The sequence below is a fragment of the Molothrus ater genome, chromosome 7 (genome assembly GCF_012460135.2).
Source record: "Molothrus ater isolate BHLD 08-10-18 breed brown headed cowbird chromosome 7, BPBGC_Mater_1.1, whole genome shotgun sequence".
In the NCBI taxonomy this organism is placed as follows: Eukaryota; Metazoa; Chordata; class Aves; order Passeriformes; family Icteridae; genus Molothrus; species Molothrus ater.
The window spans coordinates 17,487,226-17,506,443 of record NC_050484.2 but is presented as its reverse complement, the minus strand read 5'-3'; the positions used below and the strand labels follow the sequence as shown (position 1 = coordinate 17,506,443).

The window sequence follows — 19,218 nt, the reverse complement described above, 5'->3', positions numbered from 1 at the left end:
GATTAAAACAGCAGCACGCAAACACACTGACCTCTTCCTGAGTGGTGACCTTCAGTGGGAGCTAATTCACTGGATTGATTTTATTCAGCTTGTCCATGAGAAAACAGAGCACAGCAGCATTGACTGCAACTGGCCAAAAGTGCTTGTGAGCTTCAGGGATCTTTATAGTGCTTGTTTCAGCTTCCAGGCTGGTGATGTTATGATGTGCTATTACACTCTAAGTCTTCTGTTTGGCAAAAATGTACTGGCAAAAGGCAAAAAAATATAAACTAATCTAAAAATTTATTGTTAGTCCAGTTAATGTTTTTAACAGTCTAATAGTCAAAATTACTTAATATATAGGAGTATAGGAAGGCTGTATTAAATATAGAGTTAGAGTTGCTACACTAAAAATTCCCTCTTGTCTGATGTTGCACTTACTCCCCCAGTTCTCCTTTAGATTTTAATATTGGTATTCCTCAAAAGAAATGGGGGAATATTGTGATGAATTATCATCATAATATTCGTGTGATACTCATGGGAGAAGGAGGTCTTTCTTCTGAGCCTGGTGTCTGCTCAGATTTAGTTTTATGTTTACTTAACACTATAATCTAACTATGATTAAATGGCTGATTTGTGTCAAATGTGTCTGCACTCTTCCCCACAGCTGACTCTAGAATTGTAGGCAGTTCAGTTCACAATGAATAACCATTTGTTATTATCCTAAACTAGAGTTAAACTGAAACAAATCTAGGCAAGGGTGCCTCACAGCTGGACAATTGCTATCACAGCTAAACCAAGTTAAAATCTATCTAGGCCCAGAAAAAGCCAGAGCACTGCCGAGTCCCTACACTGTCACCTCAATACAAGCCCTGTTGCTTTTTACCAATAATGGCAAAATCATATTTATTGGGCTATAAAGTCACTTTGAATAGTCTGTGAAATGCAGAGCAAGGATTTGCAAACCCTGCTATGACTGCAGAGTCATGACTGAGCAGCAGATCTTGGAAACATTCACACTTCCCTAACTTCTCTTGAATTAGAGTAATTCAAAGTCTGATTGACTTGTAATTCTTCATTGCCATCAGGAGGCCAGCTAACAAAAAGTATTTGATTTTCATTGCCAATATAATTTTCCCAATCAGCAGGAATACTGTGATTATTAAACTGAGAGCTATAGTTTGTAGTGCTAAGTTAAAAATTCCTGTAGCTGCAGAGGACCATAGTGTAACCTGATAAAAGTATAGGATAATTAAGAAACATGCATGAATCTAAGATACAGCAGACATACAGACACGCAGACAGGCACTAGCAGGCAGGTTTTACATGAGGTAGTTCACAACAATTTCTGAAGTTGGGTCTGTACACAGAAACAACTAGATCTCATATATATGATTTGAGATCGATTAGAAACAGAATGAGAGATGTCATAGTCACACCTGTTTACCTTTTGATCTAAGTAATCATCTGAAGACTGGAAACTAATATCTTCATGCTTCTATTAAATATTTCAATGCTATTTGTCAGCATTCTTCTGAAAAGACTCAATATTCAGTTTATTTTGGCAGACTGTGTTCACAGATGCACACCTTTAATAACAGAAGCACTTGTTATACATTTCCAAAATTACCTGATCAGCTTCCTACAAACAAGAACTTTTCCATCAATTTGATAGATGACTGTGTATTTTACATATATGCAGTTTTCACCATGTACAAAATTTACGATGCTTTAAACCACCTCCCATACAATTGTACATAAATGGTACATTTATTTTGAAAATGGGATTTTGCAATGGCAAAAAATTACCCTGTTGATCCATCTTTTCTTTTATGTTTTAAAAGCACTCAGAGTTTCAGCTGTACTTTTAAATATATATCTTTTTATGTTACAAGGATAGATATTAATATCTAGGTGATCTGTTAAATGTGATTACTCTCCAGAAGAGGACATACAGACCTTGTCATCTGGAGATGAGGGAGTCACAGCCTTCCAGGGATCATCTGCCAATGTTTCACCACCCTCATGGTAAATGATTTTCTCCTAATCCCTGGTCAGAATTTCTCTTGGTCTGACTTCTGCAGGTTGCCTCTTTTCTGTCCATGTCCACATCTAAGAAAAACCTGTCTCTGTCTTCTTTGTAGCCTCTTGTGAAGCATTTCCAGACAGCAGGAGATCCCCCTGCCCTCTTGGCCTTTTCAAGGCTGAAGAACCACAGTGCCCTCAGCCTCTCCTTCACAGGTTTCCTGCTGTAGCCTCCACTGGAGTAGGTTAATATCTTTCTTGTACTGTAGGAGATGCAGTAATTAAATTTGAATTTTTCATTTATAACATCTATTTTTTGTTCATACACTTACTGGTAGTGTAACACTCTTAACACCTCCTATAGCTGTACCTTCTTTTTGAGTTTTGTCCTGTTTGGTGTAGTTGGATGTGCTTCTACTTCAGCAGTCAGTTTTATTCTCTGATGTCCAAATTTCTCCTTGCACTGCCAGTTCTTCAGTTACATCCCTTGCCACTAACTAGACAACCCATGTTTCAGCATGTTACAGGCTTTCCAATTGAAAGCACTCTCCCATCATTCCCCCCACCTCTTTATTTCTTTTTTTCTTCCCTTTTCTACTTGCAAAATCTTGTTCTACTTCTTGCAGGAAGCTGGAACCGAAGGGTATGGTTCCCTCAACACACTGCCCATGGACCAACAAAGTTCAGGACAGAGAATACCCAGAGGAGGGGATCCAGGATTTTAAAATGATAAGAGTATGAAAGCTCCTCTGAGTTTGACTTTGTAAAATTTCTGACAGCACTTGGCTCTGCTGTGCTGCTGTATGGAATGCTTCTGAATTTCACCTGCAAGTCACTGAGAACAGAGCATACTCAGGACTTAGCAGAAATTATTCCTCCTTTTGAAGGATCAAGCTCTTGAAGAACCCCCACTGTTAGAAATATGACCTCTTCAGGTACTTAAAATTACTTAATTAGCATTATAAACATTAGAAAGAACAAGATCATTCTAGCAAAGGGAATAGAGCTGTAATTGCAGGTGTTACAGAATTTAGTACAAAAGATGGGCGTTCCCAATATTTGTTTTAAAGTATTTTACAAGGCTATATAAAGAAGGAAACAAGCAAGCTATCAGGTAGTGGGGTTTTTCCCCTCCATGTTTTTGTGAGCTAAAATTAGAGGGAACACATAACAAGCATCTTGCTATTAAATTTGCCCATGACAAATAGTGCAGCTGCATGTAGTGTGCAGGAACATCTGTAGAATCATGACACATGCAGAATTCCCCCACACTGAGAGCGTGACACTATACTGAAAACAATTCAGTTGTAGAAGCAATATAAATATATTTTATATAATCTTTCTCCACCTTCTCCTCCCCCTTGTCTTTTGAATCATGTTAACTACAGGATTCTGTCACTTCTTCCGAGCATCAGTAAAAAAGTATAAAAGTGACTAAGCATTTCAGAATTATGCTCTTCTTTCATTAGCAGCTAGGATGCAGACATTTCTTATCTGAAGAAACAAAAAAAGAAAGAAAAACCAGTGGCAGAAATGCACTAGAAAGACACCATAGCTTACTCCAAATGGAACTTGACCTGGTTTGAAGATGCAATTTAACTCTTGAGAAATCAAAGGGTGATTTTCTGTGTCAGCATCTCACGTGGTTGTTCAGTTCAAAGTGAGCTGTCAGATTGCTGCCAGTCTTTACTTCACCCATGTAAGTGATGACACAAAGTACTGTGATACATGATATCACAAAGTGCTAGGGAAAAATATGTCTAAAATCTACAGATTTCCAAAGTAAGGGGAATCTCCTTGCCTGGGATTTTGTGAGTTCCCACAGTATATCATCTGAATGTAGTGACGGTAGAACTTAGTCGATGACCCCTTAAGCTCCACATGGTCATAAAGAAGGACTGTGCCTTTTTCAAAAGCCTTGAAAGCTTTTCCCAAAAATTATTTTAACAAAATATTTGCTTCCTTCTTCTAAATATTCTATTGTTTGCTCTATGAAATAGTTGTTCTGCAATCTTTAGATTTTAGAAGTAAGAAATTTTATAATTGCAATGCAAACACTGATTTTTGTAGTGTCTGAGGTTGTCTAAATTTAGACTATGTGATGATAATACCATGAGAAGGCAGACACATGCATGTTATGAAGACTTGGATCATCATCAACTTGTTTCTTTGAAACATCTTACTTTCAGTCATTAGGACACGTCAGAACTGATAACTGTGTGAAGCTCTAAGATAATTTCCAGATTTTTTATGCAGACTGCAAAGCAGACATGAAGCCAAGACCCAGCTGTCTTGGTCGTAATTTTCAACTCCTTGCCTATTATATTCCTGCAACCCAACTGCAAAAACACTACCCTTATGACATAATCCCATTAGGATTTTATTGATAGGATGCATCTTTAGTTTACTTGCTGATACTCTTTGGTCAAGTTGTTTGAACTCTTGCTTTATGCATCACCTAAAAAACCCTTGTTTTCCTCTTTCAGAGAAACATACTGTCCATAAATGAGAAGGTTTTTAAAGCACTCTGATGACTGGAAAGATATGCAAGTATAACTGATATTGCCTGATGACATTTGCTTACTTGTAAGGGTATATTTATTCCTTAATTGAATTAGATATGATTCCTCATTTAATAATACAATGACTTTCAACATTCATGCCCTGGTTTGTGTGTCCAGTGACTGCTTGCACAAGTTACACAGTCATGTGCATCAGCACAGCAGAAAGAAACAGCATACATCCTGCAGAGCTGGAAAATGCCTTCATTAACTTTTCAGTATCCACAGCTTTCTTATGGAGAAGTGCACATCCTGTGGCCAGATGTAACTGCAGTCAGCTGTGGCCACTCCAAGCTAGAAATGTGTCTGAGCATCCTACTCACTAACCCTTCCACTGCAGTGCCTGTGTTCTGGCTGGTCTCTTGGGTGAATGCTTCCTTGTAGTCCTGGGCTCCAGTTAATAATATAAACAGAGGCACAATTTTCAAAAAGTTAGCAGCATAAGGAGCTGTAGAAAAATGTACCAGGGAAAGCTTTGTTTATATGATATGTAAAATGGAGCTCTAGAATACCCCTCTTGCAGATTTTACTTTAAATAAATTAAAGAGTTTTGTGGTAATTTAAAAAGTTTTATTTTGTTTTCCTCATGATGGAGATGCAGTGATTCTTGAAGGGAGAACACATACACATGCATACATTTACCATGGATAAATGAATTGAAAAATAAAGACTATTTCCCAAAGGAGCCAAATTCAGCATCAAAATGATTAATACTATAGCTGATCTAATTCTTTTAGTTGTTTTTTCTTTGCTTGTATTTTTGCTGCTGTGTCTTGTTTACAGCTTCTCAGCCAGAAGAATATCCTGCAGCAAATTACTGTCAGAAGCCAAAAAAAGTATCCATAATTCATCCTAACGCACTGTCAACTTAATTTTAAAATATTTTTTCTGCTTTATGAGTTCTGGCTGAAGTGGTAAGTTTGCAAATCCATAAATCAAACCATAGGAAATAAAGGAAATACATACCTCTGTTTAAAAGACTCTGTTTTCCTACTTCATTGTAAGTATAGTTTTTATTAATTAAAACTTCAGTCACTAGGAAGAGAAGAAAGAAACAAAATTGTGGACTGTATTCTTTCCCCTGTACACATCTGTGTTGTGACTCCAGAGCCATCTCTCTGGACTTTAGAGAAGTTTTTCAAGATTTATAAAGCAGAAATTAATTTAGATTGTGTATTCCAGTGAGCACTCTGAGGAGCACATGTGTGTGTGGTGTGAATTAGGCTGAGCCTGTTGAGGCCTGTAAAAGGCACAGTGTGCTGTGAGGTCTCCTCCATTTGCAAGTGCTGGTCTGGGGCCCTGTGCAGGTGTGCAGACACTCACAAAATGTCCTCAGTTTCCAAATATTTCCAAACTCACCTCACACATCTCGAAAAACAGTGAAGCTGATTCAAGTTCTCTAGCTGTAAGAGACACATTAGAGAGCAGGTGGAAGCCTTCTGTGAATCTTCTGAGAATCACTGAAAATTTAGTGAAACCTGTGTCCCCAAGTGCAGGAACAGCAGCCTGGCAGCAAGTGTGAGCATGGACTTGTTTGTGCTTTTCTGCGCACGGGGAAAATCCTGCAGAATTCCTTGTCCCAGGAGTCAGTTTATCATCACAGGGGGAGTGGAGCCCCAGTGTGTGTTCCAGCTCAGAGCTGCCACCAGCAGCTACTGAATAGCACCACGTTCTGAATCTCAACACACCATGAAAATCCTCCTTTAATCAAATGCTCCCAGGGGAGCAAGAAATTCAAGATGCATTTGCAGCCTGGGCTGGTGCACACCACTAGGTCAATACTTGGCATAAAGAGCTTTCTGCTTGTCTCTGCAGTGGAGGGGGGCCAGGGACACTCGTAGCAAGCAAAATCAACAGGCAGCACATGAGGTAACATGACAACATGAGGGCAGCAAGAAAGAGGCAAAGGTACAGGACTGAGTGGGGCACTGTGGTGGCTGGATTAGAAGGAATTTTGCTTCTCAGCTTGAGCTGTTTAATTAAGGAATTTCATAGTAATTTTGACTAAGCTTAACAAGTAACAAATTCAGTGCTCTGGCTCACTAAATTCTTTCTTGCAGTCTAAATAAGCTGCAGATCTCGGAGCTGGAGGAATTAAGTGCCTTTGCAGCACTTTCTTTCCAGCCTGCACTGTAGGTAAGTGCTGTCCTGTGGCAACCTTTTTGGGGTCAAGTGATTTAGAGAGCTTAGACAAGGCTGGGGTTCAGGATCCCTATATTCAGACATGATCCTGAGTAGCAGAGGCTGTGAGAAAATATTTTCTGACATTTACTGGAGGGGCAGGGGAGGTAAGGGAGGACTCAGCTCTAGGAAAGATAGTAGGTACAGCTAAACTAGAAGGAGGGGAAGGACTCAAGAATATAATGAGGAGGTGGGGGAAATGACACTGGAATAAAAGGGCGAGTATGTGGGATACACACTCATCCTGGCCTTCCTCTGTTCAAAGCACTCCCTCCAAGGGTGGGTATAAGACTTGAATAGAGGGGATGGATGTCAAAATATTTCCATAAGGAATATAGTGCAATAAATCAGAGAAAAAGGGCAGAATGGAGGCAAGGAGCAAACGGTAGGAGAATTATTTTAGTTCTAAGTGAATGATTATGTCTCCTGAGTGATTACACATCAGGATGGTGGTGTGTTGGAGAAGATTGTTCAGCTAGATAGGAAGGAGTGCTCAAATTGCAGTCATTGAACTGTAGTTCATGCAAAGGTGCAAATAAGATAAGAAAAATAGACAAGTAAAAATCCAGCTGGAATGAACATGTTTTGGGCACTGCAATCCTTGTGAGTTAATGTAACTATCGTACAGGTGCAGGAAGAGTTTTCAGAGGAAGCTATTTGGAATACTTGTAGAACATAATCAGAGAGAGACCAGATGAAGAAAATAACAGACTATTAAAAATACTCTGAACATAAGTTGCAAGTAATGGGTTAAGTACAAGATGAATAATTTCTTCCAAGTTTCTGCCAGAACAGGATCACCAGCAAGAAATACCTGCAGTATGACACAGCTATGGAGTCACCCCAGTACAGGGCTGGTGAAAAACAAGAGATAGAATATCCCATTCATTATACTGCCATGAATGGAAAGTAGGAAAGGGCTCGAGCAGAGTTGTTATGGGCATTATCACCTTGGGCAATATCAGGCATTCAGAAGAAAGAGAGTTGTCACGTTTCCTTCATAGCTCTGCATCAGTTTTACTCTCACTAGCACTGGACCCTTTTTGATTAAAATAGATAATTTATAAATTGAAACAGATGTGACTCTTATCCAGTTTTTCCCCAGTGCTGAGGTTTGATCTTATGCCAGTGATGACTGTAAATGTAAGACCAAGGACTTTTTATGTGGCCATATTTTTGCCAGGCACTGCTGTCACTTTTCTATTTAGCAATTGTTGTAGCATCCATCCACTCAGTGGCTGGATCGAGACCTTTTGTTCCTGTAATAGGGACCTGGAATAATAAAGGTTAAGTTTTAAATTTCTACTTACAGAAGCTAGTATGTCTCAGAATTCACTCGCTTGTGTTTTTGTAAAAAAAGCAGCATCACTGGGAAAAATTTATTTATCCTCACTTCATCCAAAATTCAAGAGATAAAAAAAGATGAAGATTCCTGCACTGAATCCAACAGTCCTTCTTTGGTCTCCAGTCGGTTACTGACAACTTAGTAATGGGGAAGTTCTGAACTCATCTTTGCTCCATGTGGAGCAAAGTCAGCAATTACTATTGCCAGTTATTCTTTCAGATGTTTAAAATTACAGTTATATCGCTTTATTTATGCTTGTATTTTATCTCCAGGTGTTTCATGAGAACGTGGAGCTGCATGTCACAGTCCATTTTTTCCATGAGTTAAGGGAAACTGTTCTAACACTCCCAGCTTCTGCTGGCCAGGTACCTTCTGCTGGTGCAAGCCTTTGTTACCATGGAGGGTCAGTCACACAGTGCTGGTCAGATTATGTGCTGCCTGTTATGTCCACAAGTATATGGGAATATAGCAAAGAAAAGAGAATAACAAAGCTTTAGTGGTTTGCTGTCCCTGATGTGTATTAAGTTGGAAGAAACTGCAAAAACCCTGAGTTATTTTCCTCAGCAGTCCAGAGTTCAGGGAGACCCAGAGCACAGGAACAGTTGCTGCCACTGCACGCCATTCCCCCCTTCCCCAGTCTGGCTTTCTGGCCAAAGTTAATGATTCATAAGATTCTGCACTGATTTCACTGTGAGCTTACACATTTGCATAAGTAAAAGCTTCTGCAGCTTCTGTAAGGAGATTCTTAGTGAAATTGCAGCACAAAATATTGATATTATGTAATTATGGTAGTTCATCTTAACTTAAATGAAATTGTTACTTTAAACTTGCTCTAAGTGGCTCACAATGTAATTTTTGTATGACACACCTACAAAACAAATGAGTTAATCACAATATGTGTCATTTTTAATTTTTCTCTTTCATTTTTCTTTCAGTCATTCTCTCTTTGTAATTAGCATGAAGACTACCCTTCAGTCAAAACTAGCCACCTGGAAAGTTTCAGCTTGTAATATGCAGCTTTTTTTGTGAATTATGAATGTGCAAAAAAGAGACCTTTCTCCTTACACCCACTTCCTTGCATAATTCAAATATGAATGAATGAATTTTATTCAGGCTTGCCAAAAAATTATATTTCAGCTGATAACAAGCATGAAAAATTTTAGATGAAAGGGATTTTTTTTAAAAAAAGAATATTCTGAGCATGGGAGAACAGCAGGTTAAGGCAGAAGTCTCTGTGCAGCCTAACTATAACAATTGCTATCAAGCAAATACCATATCCAAGCACTAAATCTTGCTTTGTGCTGCCCTAGTGCACAGTAGCAGGGACAGAGTAGAATAATAAAAGCTGATCCCCTTATGCAAACAGCACGGCACAGCACTTGAGAGAATACAAGGAGAAGGTGAGCCTGCCTACTGTTCTGGCTTGCTAACCATATTCCCAAGGTCTGTGGGTTAGTTGTCTCCTCTAGCTCCAGTCAGATAGCAAAAGGTACTTCAAACATTAGCAAAGGGAATGTTTTGGTCCTTTCCAGAAGAACATTTTACTAATTCCTTGTCTCCAATGTACTGTTCTTTTAAATAAAGTATTTGAAGGAATTCATATAAGCAACATCATGGTTTAACGGGTCAAAAAGGGAACGGAATCAGTGCCAGGCATTTTTGTGATTAAACGTATATTTTAAAAATATATATCTGTGAAGAAGGTATTATCTGTGCAAAGCAGAACGAGATTTGGGCTCATGCCAGTACCGCTTTGAAGATATACTATCACAGTGAAGAAATGTTACCATCTGGAACATTTCTGCATCATATTTTCTCTTGTTCCCAATAATGCCTTGGTGATAAGTCCAGCTCTCCTTTTCTACTCAGAAAACAGGATGAAAACTCCCATTCATTTACTATGTGTTTGTTAGAAAAAATGCGCATTACAGTGGCTAAACAGCAGTGAATACTAAAGTATTACCTTGCAGATTCACAGAGCCACATTGATTAGAGGATCAACAGACAGGATTTGCAAATAGGAAGCCCAGGCATAGAAATCCTCTTCCAGTCTAATGTGAGTTGACTGTTGCAAGTTGAGCTTGGCAGCAAGTGACCAAAATTGAGTTGTCAGCATCCTCCTGCACAGTGGAAGAAGTTGTCGCTTTCTTGTGCAGATGCAAGAGTTTCTGTGGGAAAACAGAACCTAATCATGGTTCTGAATGTCTCTGTGGATTGGTAATGTCTCTAACACATAGATCACTTGTGCAAATTCAGTCCCAGCTGGATGGGAAATTATTGAAAATGGTTGTTGTTTGATTGATATAAAATGAGTTGTCAGCTTGATTCAGTGCCTTCAGGGCAGATGTCCACAGCATAATTGGCACCTGTCAGAAGCAAAGAATTCCTTGGTACAGAGTAACAGCTACTCATGCAACCACCCAGAACAGTCCTTGCATGCCAGGGCTCAGAGAAGAAGGCAGAAAAAAAAACAACTTCTGGGCAGGATCTTTTATGCCATAAAGTCAATAAGAGATTTGATGTGACACTTGGTGCAAGCTTTTCCCTGGGATACTGGCTACACATGATCAGCTTTTCTGCTGTTTGGTCAACACTTTCCCTAAGAATTAGAAGAAAACTCACATATTTGGTGACTTGCTATTATTGTCATGGTGAAGGTGGGTTTATAAAGACCAGTTAATAAAGAAATGTTTACATGTTTGCTTATTATAAAAAAATGCTGTGAATAATTTTATTTTTCTATTTCTTGAGAAATTCTCCTCACAACAATACAACTAAAGAAATAAGAGAGTGTCCTCTCAGCAAAAAATAAGGCAAAGAAACAGCCAGGACTGACAGTACAGCGGTGTCAGTATTACACTCTTTGCTAATAGTAAACAGTGACCTGTTGTTTACCACAGAGTAGATTAAAACAGATTTTTTCCTATAAGTCACTAAATAGCTGTCATATGGTTATTACTGCCTTTGACCAAGTGTGGTACAGCTAACAACAGGAATGAATTCTATTTCCCATCACCAATCTGTCAAGCTGGCCACCTTCTTCCTGGGGTTGGTGCTTTGGGAGGTACTAGCTGAAGGACTTTCCATTAAAACTCATTTTACTGTCCTCATCTAGCACATGGCTCAACTTTCCTTCTCTCCTTTCATCTCTGTTTCCTCCTTTAGATTATTTTTCATTATGCCTCCCCCCCCAGCATACCCACACTTTGCCTTTCATCTCTCTATGTATGCTATTCCAGCACTTGTCAGGCCCAGCAGGAGGCACATGGGAGAACCAAACAATATGATATGTTAGGTGGAAGAAAATATTAGAACAATCATTTATTGTCACACTTTAAAGAGTTCTGTTATGTTATTTATTTTATTATTCTGTATTAGGTACATGGTTTAGTTTTACAGGCATTATTAATCACTAAAATACATTACACTTTCAACCAGGACATTTAACATTTTAAATGCATTCATCTTGCTTCTTTAAACAGAAACAATGGGTCTTCTGCACTGCCCTCCCTCCCCTTTAGTCAATAAATCCTTTCTATTGATTCAGGAAATAACTCTTAAACCCTCTTTTATATTTTAAGTTTCACTAGCTACACTCAGCCATAAAATTTTGCTCAATAACGAATAGATCTTCTATTTTTGCTGTTTACTATGTGTTTGGTTATCAAACTCAGCTTGAAAGTATTGGGTAGAAGAGGACAAAAACTGTAATGGCAGTAAGCCACCATGAGAGATTTCCTAAATGAATGTTGCAATAAAATAAAGTATCTGTAAAAAGTGTATGTGTGTGTGTATAAAAAACAGTCTCATCAGTAGATGAATGATAAATGAAAAAAATCCATCAGTGAGTATGGATTCCCTTGAGCCAGCCTAGATCAACAGACAATATGGATTTTTGATAATTCATGTCTTTGCCATTATTTATTCTCTCCTGAAATACCCATTGCAAATCTCAGAAAGATAATTAGAGAATTATCATATTGCTTAACTAAGTAGTGCAAATTGTATTAGATTCTATGTATCCCAATCCTGGGCATAATCATTAGTGTTGTTTAATTGTTACAAATATAGTCATTGCATTTTAATAAATTGCCTTCATTGTCAATATCCACAATTGACTACTTCCCTTAATGTTGGTGGATAGGTTAGTTACCAGGTAATCTTACAGTTAAGATACACCACAATGAAGCAAAAATGTAAGAAAATGCAAAGGTCAAAACCATGTTTCTGTTATGAAAAAAATGAATGATAATGACATAATTTTTTCAGCTCATCAGGTTCTTTGCTAAGTGCCTCTGTTATTGCCAGATCAGTAGTGTATAACAAAGAAGTGCTTTCTGTAGGCTGCTTCATTAGCCTGCCCTGTAGGACCTCACCTCAGACCTTTCACTAATCTGTTGGCCAGCTCAATAGCCTTGTTAGTTCTATTCACTTCTTCCTGGCAGCGGATTTTCTCAGCTGTAGCTCTCTCAAAGGCAGTGGTTAAGGCAGCCAGGATTGTGTCTAGTTCCTTCAAATAAAAACAGTAACAAACAACTTCGGACATTGTAAGAACACATAAAAATATTTCTGCTATCCCATTTTATATTGCTGAAAATTAAATTACACAGTGCAAGAAAGGTGTAAACATTTAACTGCGCTCAGAATTTCGTTTAGGTTGCGGTCCAAAGGTGGATTCAGGAAAACCTGGGGAACAGTGGGGCTGGTCTTCTGGTTTCCCCTAGTCGTTCAAAACTGCCTTCAAAATGAAATAACAAACTTGATCTTAATCAGTAAAAAGGAATATCCCCTTCTCCCCAAGGATTCTGAAATGAATCTAAATATATTTCTTATTACAGCTGTATATCTTCTATAGCAGATCCCAAACTAGAAAGGACAGCTGTTTGGAAACTAAAGAAAATAGAAGGGTTTAAAGATGATAGACAAAATACTTGAAAATGCACAAGTCAGTGCCCTTTGCTGACTTTTTCTGTTTGATTATGCTTCCCAGTGCACACACTGTTTCTGAAAACAGCCTGAAATCCCCAGCCACCTTAGATTTGGGAGCAAGCAGCTCAGTGCCTGGTACATCAAAACATTTGAGCACACAAACAGTCCCACTAGGTGAAAGCCTTGGTTATTCCCAGAGGGAGGAGTGGAAGATAATTCAGCATGGGTGGCTGAACATGGAGACAAGGCAAGAACGACGTGCAACTCCAGAGAGTCATGGGCAGAGCACCCGAATGACTCTGAGTGCAGAGGATGAACTGCCTGGGCAGCTGATAAAGGAGAGGTCAGAAGGGTGCTGTAAGGTCCCAGCAGAGCAAGGCACTCCAGAACTGGTGTCACTGGGTGCCTGTCAACAGAGCCAGGGGGTGGGGCTGGGGCAGCCAGAGAAATGATTCTCTCCAGCAGCAAATCTGTATTCCCTTCAGCCTGGCAAAGGTGTCCATGCAGCTCTACTGAATTCCATAGTATTCCCCAGGGAAAGTCAAAGCTGAGCACAGCTTCTGGCAGAGGGCTGTACTTTATCCCAGCTGTGCTGCTGACAAGCTCTGTGCACCTTGGGGAAGGCCAAGGCCCAGGAATCTCCCGAGAGAAATGCTGAATGGGGGCCTCAAGTCCTCCTGCCTTGAGGACACCATGAGGTGGAACCTGTGTGTATAACAGGACATTAAAAGGAGCTGTGTGATGGGACAGATGGCTATTTTATTGGGTAGGCTTGGAGAAATTTGGAGTAAATTACAGCACAAGCATTTTTAAATGGTGCCCAAAGATCGCCTTTAAAGAAGGGCCCAGCAGTTTTGCAGCAGCCACGCAGCCCAAAGGGGCTCAGGAGTGGGCACAGTGGGGACAGGCTACCCCTGCTGCTGTGTGAGGGGAGCATGGGCAGAACCTGTGTTAGGAATGTGTCCTGCTGGCCAGGCCTGCTGACTGACTCCTGCCTCTCCTTCCCGCACAGGGAAGATCCAGGCACCGACTGAAAACTCACCATGCATGAAGAAAAGCACCTGCTGTGGTTCCAAGGCACATTGTGGGGCTGCAGAGGCTGGGGATGTGATCCCATCATTTACCTGAAACTCAAAAATGTTACTGAGTGATGAATTACACTGACAAATACCTTTGCCAGTATTACAATGAATCATCTGGGAAATACCTCTGACAGAGGAAGGTATTACGTTTGCTAGAAATAGTAATTGAATTTTAGAGGCTTCTAAAATGACCAAAAAAGTATTTTTTGGTACATCTAGTTGTCCTGACTCTAAAGTTCATGTCTTTGAGCCAATTATGACTCCAGCTTTCCCCAAGATTTCTGTCTTCCACTGCAATACACTCCTACAAATCTTGATGCTTGATATGTATATATATTACCAAACAGAAATTAAGGTTGTCAGATGGATAGCAATAGGTCTGTCTTCAGGTGAGATCAAGGACTAGCACTTAGGCACCAAAGCTAAGGGAATGCAGAGAGGAAAAAAAAGTGGAAAAGCTACCTGCTGTTCTGAGCATGGATGCTGCAATGCTCATAGTGGGGTGCAGAACTTGCTTAAAAATTTTTCAGAGGTCAGGTTCAGGAATTGGGAAGGATTTTTTACTGCAGTTTTGGCTCTGCTGAGCCAGGCTGAAACACATTGTGTGCTTCTCTGCCCATCTAGTGTTTGGCAAACCTTCCTCTAAAAGAAAAAAATAAAATAAAAGGAAGTATTGGAAGCAAAAATTAAAGTTGAGAATAGAGACATAAAAGAACACATTTGTGTATATAAATGTATGTGTGTGAATAGGTATGTATATCTTTATGGTGGAACAGTACAAGAACAATTCCAGTTCATGAAGGTCAAACCCAGGACCTGTGAAAGGTGCCAGAGGCAATGAAAGTGCTGGCAGGAGCCATATGGGGAACTGGAAGTTGCCAGCTCCTCCATGTATTTTTTTAAGCTTTTATCATATGAAACACTGTGTGCCAGGAAAAGTATGTAGCAGCTTACTGTTGTGTACCAGGTCTTCCCTCTCATCCTTTTCTACCTCATTTGCAATACCCTTTCTCAGTACCTTGACTCTGCTGGCAAGATATCTGTGATGTGCAACTGATTTGGGCAAGGACAGAGAGGCCAAACTGCAGGTGAATAGTGGAGCTGCAGAGAATGACTTCCTATCCAAATGGAAGCCCAGAACAGTCAGGCCCTTAATGTGTTACAATTCATTTGACTATCCACATTTTTGACTTTCTGTAAATAATGTGCTAAATGGATAAAAGAATATGCCATTTTTCCTTCTTTCCTCTGAGTTACTGATAACAAGACAAGTTCCTTCCCTTACAGTTTGTGCATATAAATGTGATTAATGTAAAAAAAAAAAAAAGTGCCAAAATCTCTTTATCTTTCTTTTTTTTTTTTTTTTTTTAAAGCATTGCCCTTTTCAAAACAAGGGGAAATTCAGTATAGTTTCAGTGCCACAGTGATCAAACAGTGTCACATCACTATGGCAATTGCTGCCCAGGCCAGGAATACAGATCAGCTTTAATTGTGCAACGCCTTATTGCTGGTGCATGTCAATCAGAACCTATGAATTGAGAAAAATTTGCTCTGTTCATTCTGTTAAATGATGTATCCAATTAAACCTGTTAGAATTCATGATCTTCAGTCAAGGTTAAATGAAAGTAGTTACTCCTGTCAGCTAGGTGATTAAATGCTGCCTACATCAGGCACATTTATGTGCAAAATTAAAATTTTGGTATAAAGCATGAATCTTTATGCATGCTAGTTAATTATCTTGCAGCTCCTCCATTTATTAAATGCCCACTGCATTTCTTCTTAATCATCAGCTTCCTTTCAAAACTTATTTCAGACACTACATTATACCAAATTTCAATGTTTAAAATGAAACGCTTTCTCAATGAAAACTTCCTCTTTTCAAGGGTTTGGCTGTTGCTACGTTACTAAAGATGGCCATTAACAGGTTTTGAGTCATTATGCCGAAGGTCTATTCGCGTTGTTTTGCTCCGTTCTGAGAGAGCGTTGCAGGAATCCCTGGAGTTGCTGCCCTGGGGCAGTTCCTATTCCCCAGTAGGATCTGAGTTCTGCCGCACATCAGCCAACTCCAGCGCCGGCTGGCACAGGCGGCACGGCCGGGGCAGCGCAGCGCCGGGGCCGGGGCCGTGCCCGCCGGGACCGTGCCCGCCGGGACCGTGCCCGCCGGGACCGTGCCCGCCGGGACCGTGCCCGCCGGGACCGTGCCCGCCGGGACCGTGCCCGCCGGGACCGTGCCCGCCGGGACCGTGCCCGCCGGGACCGTGCCCGCCGGGACCGTGCCCGCCGGGACCGTGCCCGTGTCCGCCAGCCCAGCCCAGCCCAGCCCAGCCCGGGCTGCGGCTCCCCCAGCCCCGCGGCCTCCAGGCCGGGCAGGCACCGCTGTGCCCTGCGCCGAGGGCTCCCCGAGCTGGCCCCTGCCCTGGCAGCCTCCAGAGCTGCCTCAGAATTCCCTTTGGCTTGGCAATCTGATGCGTCCTGTTTGCCCCAGGCAGCTCCCGTATTGCAATATCATATTTTAATTAGAAGAAAAAATTATGTGTTGCATGCTTGAATTAAATTAAATTGCATATTTATATTTATAAGACACGGTATTGGCAGGATTTAAATGCTATATGAATTGAAGAACCAGAATACAGGTGTATTATAGTGATTTGTAGCTGAAACGTTTGCTAAAAATGCACACAAAGCAGAGCAGTACCAAATGCTAATTTAATACCCTAAGACAACGCTGTGCTCTTGCAAGCACAATTTCCCATATTCCATGTTAGCATTTATCCCCTTTCATTATGAAAAGGTATTAAGAACCTTTGTTACAAACAAGCAACATAAAAAATATGTCATACCACTTCACAACTACTAATGAATAATATCATTTAAAACAGACTGGGAAATAAACTAGTATAACACATTCTACTCTACTAGTACTATAAATATTCGCAAGGTTGTTATTAAAGATAAATGCACACAGTAATTTTCTACTTGTAGGTTTTACAGGTATAATTTTGAATCATACAATATTTTTTAAAACACATCACAAGGATGGAAACCAACAAAAAGACTGACTGGCAGCAACTCCTTGTGATCAATAGCTGACGTCTCCATCTATCTTTGAGGGCCCACATAAATGATATTGTGGCAGTATGAACCTTCAAGAGGAGCGGTGTGATTAACTTGTTCAGGGTCACAATGGGGAGCGTCTGATCAGAAGGAATTTATACCTGTGGCATTGCTGTTCTGCAGCCACATTTGCAGGATACATTCTGCAGGTGCCAGCAGCTGCCATGAGGTGCTGCCACGGGGAGGAAGGGCTGTGGACAGGCCAGCCTCAGCTCCATATTCCTGGGGCAGCTCGTTTTGTCTTCACTGAGATCCAAAGCTGAGAACTCTGGCTCACGGCAGGTGAGGTAGGAATGTCACACACAGATCCCTACCCAGCCTGAGCCTCCCTGGGGAACCCTGGTGCAGTTGCAGCCGTGGCTGCCCCAACCTGCCCTTCCCAGACCTCAATAGCCTCCACCCCAGGCTTTGGAAAGCAGACAAAAAGACCCCTCCTCTGCCGCTCCCCTAGAGCTACAAATAATGGACTTCTCTTTCCTGGCAGCTGCAGAGAAAACTACAGATATTTTTTCCTGTTTTGTTCAGCAAATACAAGCTGTAAGTGAAAGCACAATATCTTTAGATACCTCAACAAAAGAGGAAGAAAGGGGATCCACACTTAAAGAGAATAATTCCTCGGGGGCACTGACAGGAGATGGCGATGTGCCAGGGCAGGTAGCTGGAGAATAAGCCTCTTGGCAGGATTCTGAGATGTCTATTGCTGAACTGCTTCAACGCAGTTGAACTATCTAGAACTCAAATTTAATTCTTCTTCTTTCTCTACATGTTCTTACTTTCACCCCAGTCCTCCAAAACCAGATATCATAAGCTGTGAAGCCCAGGCCCAAGGTGCCTTAATGTTACCCCATGAAACAATACTGGCAGGACAATTTATTTCTGCTCAAAACAATTTCCCTGTCCTAAAATTGTGATTGTTAGGTTAGCATCCCATTGAGATGAGAAAAGGAAAGAGCTGCACTTTCAGGTTGTGCCTAAAATTTTAAGGAAGGCAAGCTGCACTGATTTATCCTTGGCATACTGTTTTATACCCATAAGAACAAAAAACTTCTCTTTAGTGGCAGATTAAATTGTGCAGAAATGGACTGACACTGAGAAGGCAAACACTGCAGTCTGCTTAAACAGGCTGAGTCCCACATCAAAGGCTACTGGGTCACAAAAATATAAGTGTGTACAGTGTGTACACACTTATAAAAAAATTGGCGTGGAATTTTATCTTTTTAATAGAGAGATTTGCAAAGAATTTGTGATTTAGATTATATTCATTTTCAGGAAACTTGCTTACAAAGTAATTAAATGTATTTTATCCATTAATTCTCTCCTTTTTTTTTGTTTTGCATTGTGCTACAGGAACAAAACTAAAAACTATGGAATGGAAGGACTTTTTTTTTTTTTTTTTACCTGAATATTATAAATGAATAGAGCAAGAGATGTTAATGTTTGTCATTTTCCTTATCTGTACACATGAATATGTTATATGCTCATTTCCATTGCAAATGGAACAACGGAATGATCATTGCAAACTGAAATATACTGTACATTTCATTTCTTCATTTCTTTGAAAATACCACTGACAAAAATAATCAATTGCTACTATTCTTGTTCTAAAGCTCTGCATCTCAATGAAAATTGAAGGAAATAATGGTGTCCATCTGGAATAAAGCATGCAGTGTGTTCTGGAGGGTCATTATTATTCACTGCTGAAACAAAGTCAGCCTTTGGAGCCCTGAACCATGACTGGGCAATTGTGCAAGGCACTGTACAAACATGTAGTCATCCTGTTTCTTGCACACCTCTCTTGCACCTTGTTCACAATTAATGAAACAAAAACATGCATCATAGCTACATCAGTGAGGAAATACTAAAGAAGGAAAAGAACCTTTTGAGGTAAAAGACAAGCTTGTCACAAGAATAAACCTGAGTAAAATGTTGGTGGTAAAGTCATGATTAAGAGGATTCCATCCATCTGAGCAGTGGGGTTCTGGAGTAGCATTCCTATAGGAGC

The 19,218-nt window shown here is 40.3% G+C and overlaps 1 long non-coding RNA gene across 6 annotated transcripts in view; it reads left to right on the top strand.

The window, feature by feature from the left end:
* The window catches only part of LOC118688904 (uncharacterized), a 33,321-nt gene extending 21,116 nt beyond the window's left edge, over positions 1–12,205 (top strand). For 4 of the 6 annotated variants that reach the window (XR_004980533.2, XR_004980532.2, XR_004980528.2 and 1 more), the window contains 5 exons: positions 1,923–2,007; positions 2,124–2,249; positions 2,631–6,701; positions 8,364–8,456; positions 9,027–12,205. This is a non-coding gene — a long non-coding RNA (uncharacterized LOC118688904). The remainder of the gene's footprint in view (positions 1–1,922; positions 2,008–2,123; positions 2,250–2,630; positions 6,702–8,363; positions 8,457–9,026) is intronic. The other 2 variants (XR_004980531.2, XR_004980530.2) reach the window with 2 other exon arrangements.
* The last annotated feature ends 7,013 nt before the right edge of the window (positions 12,206–19,218 follow it).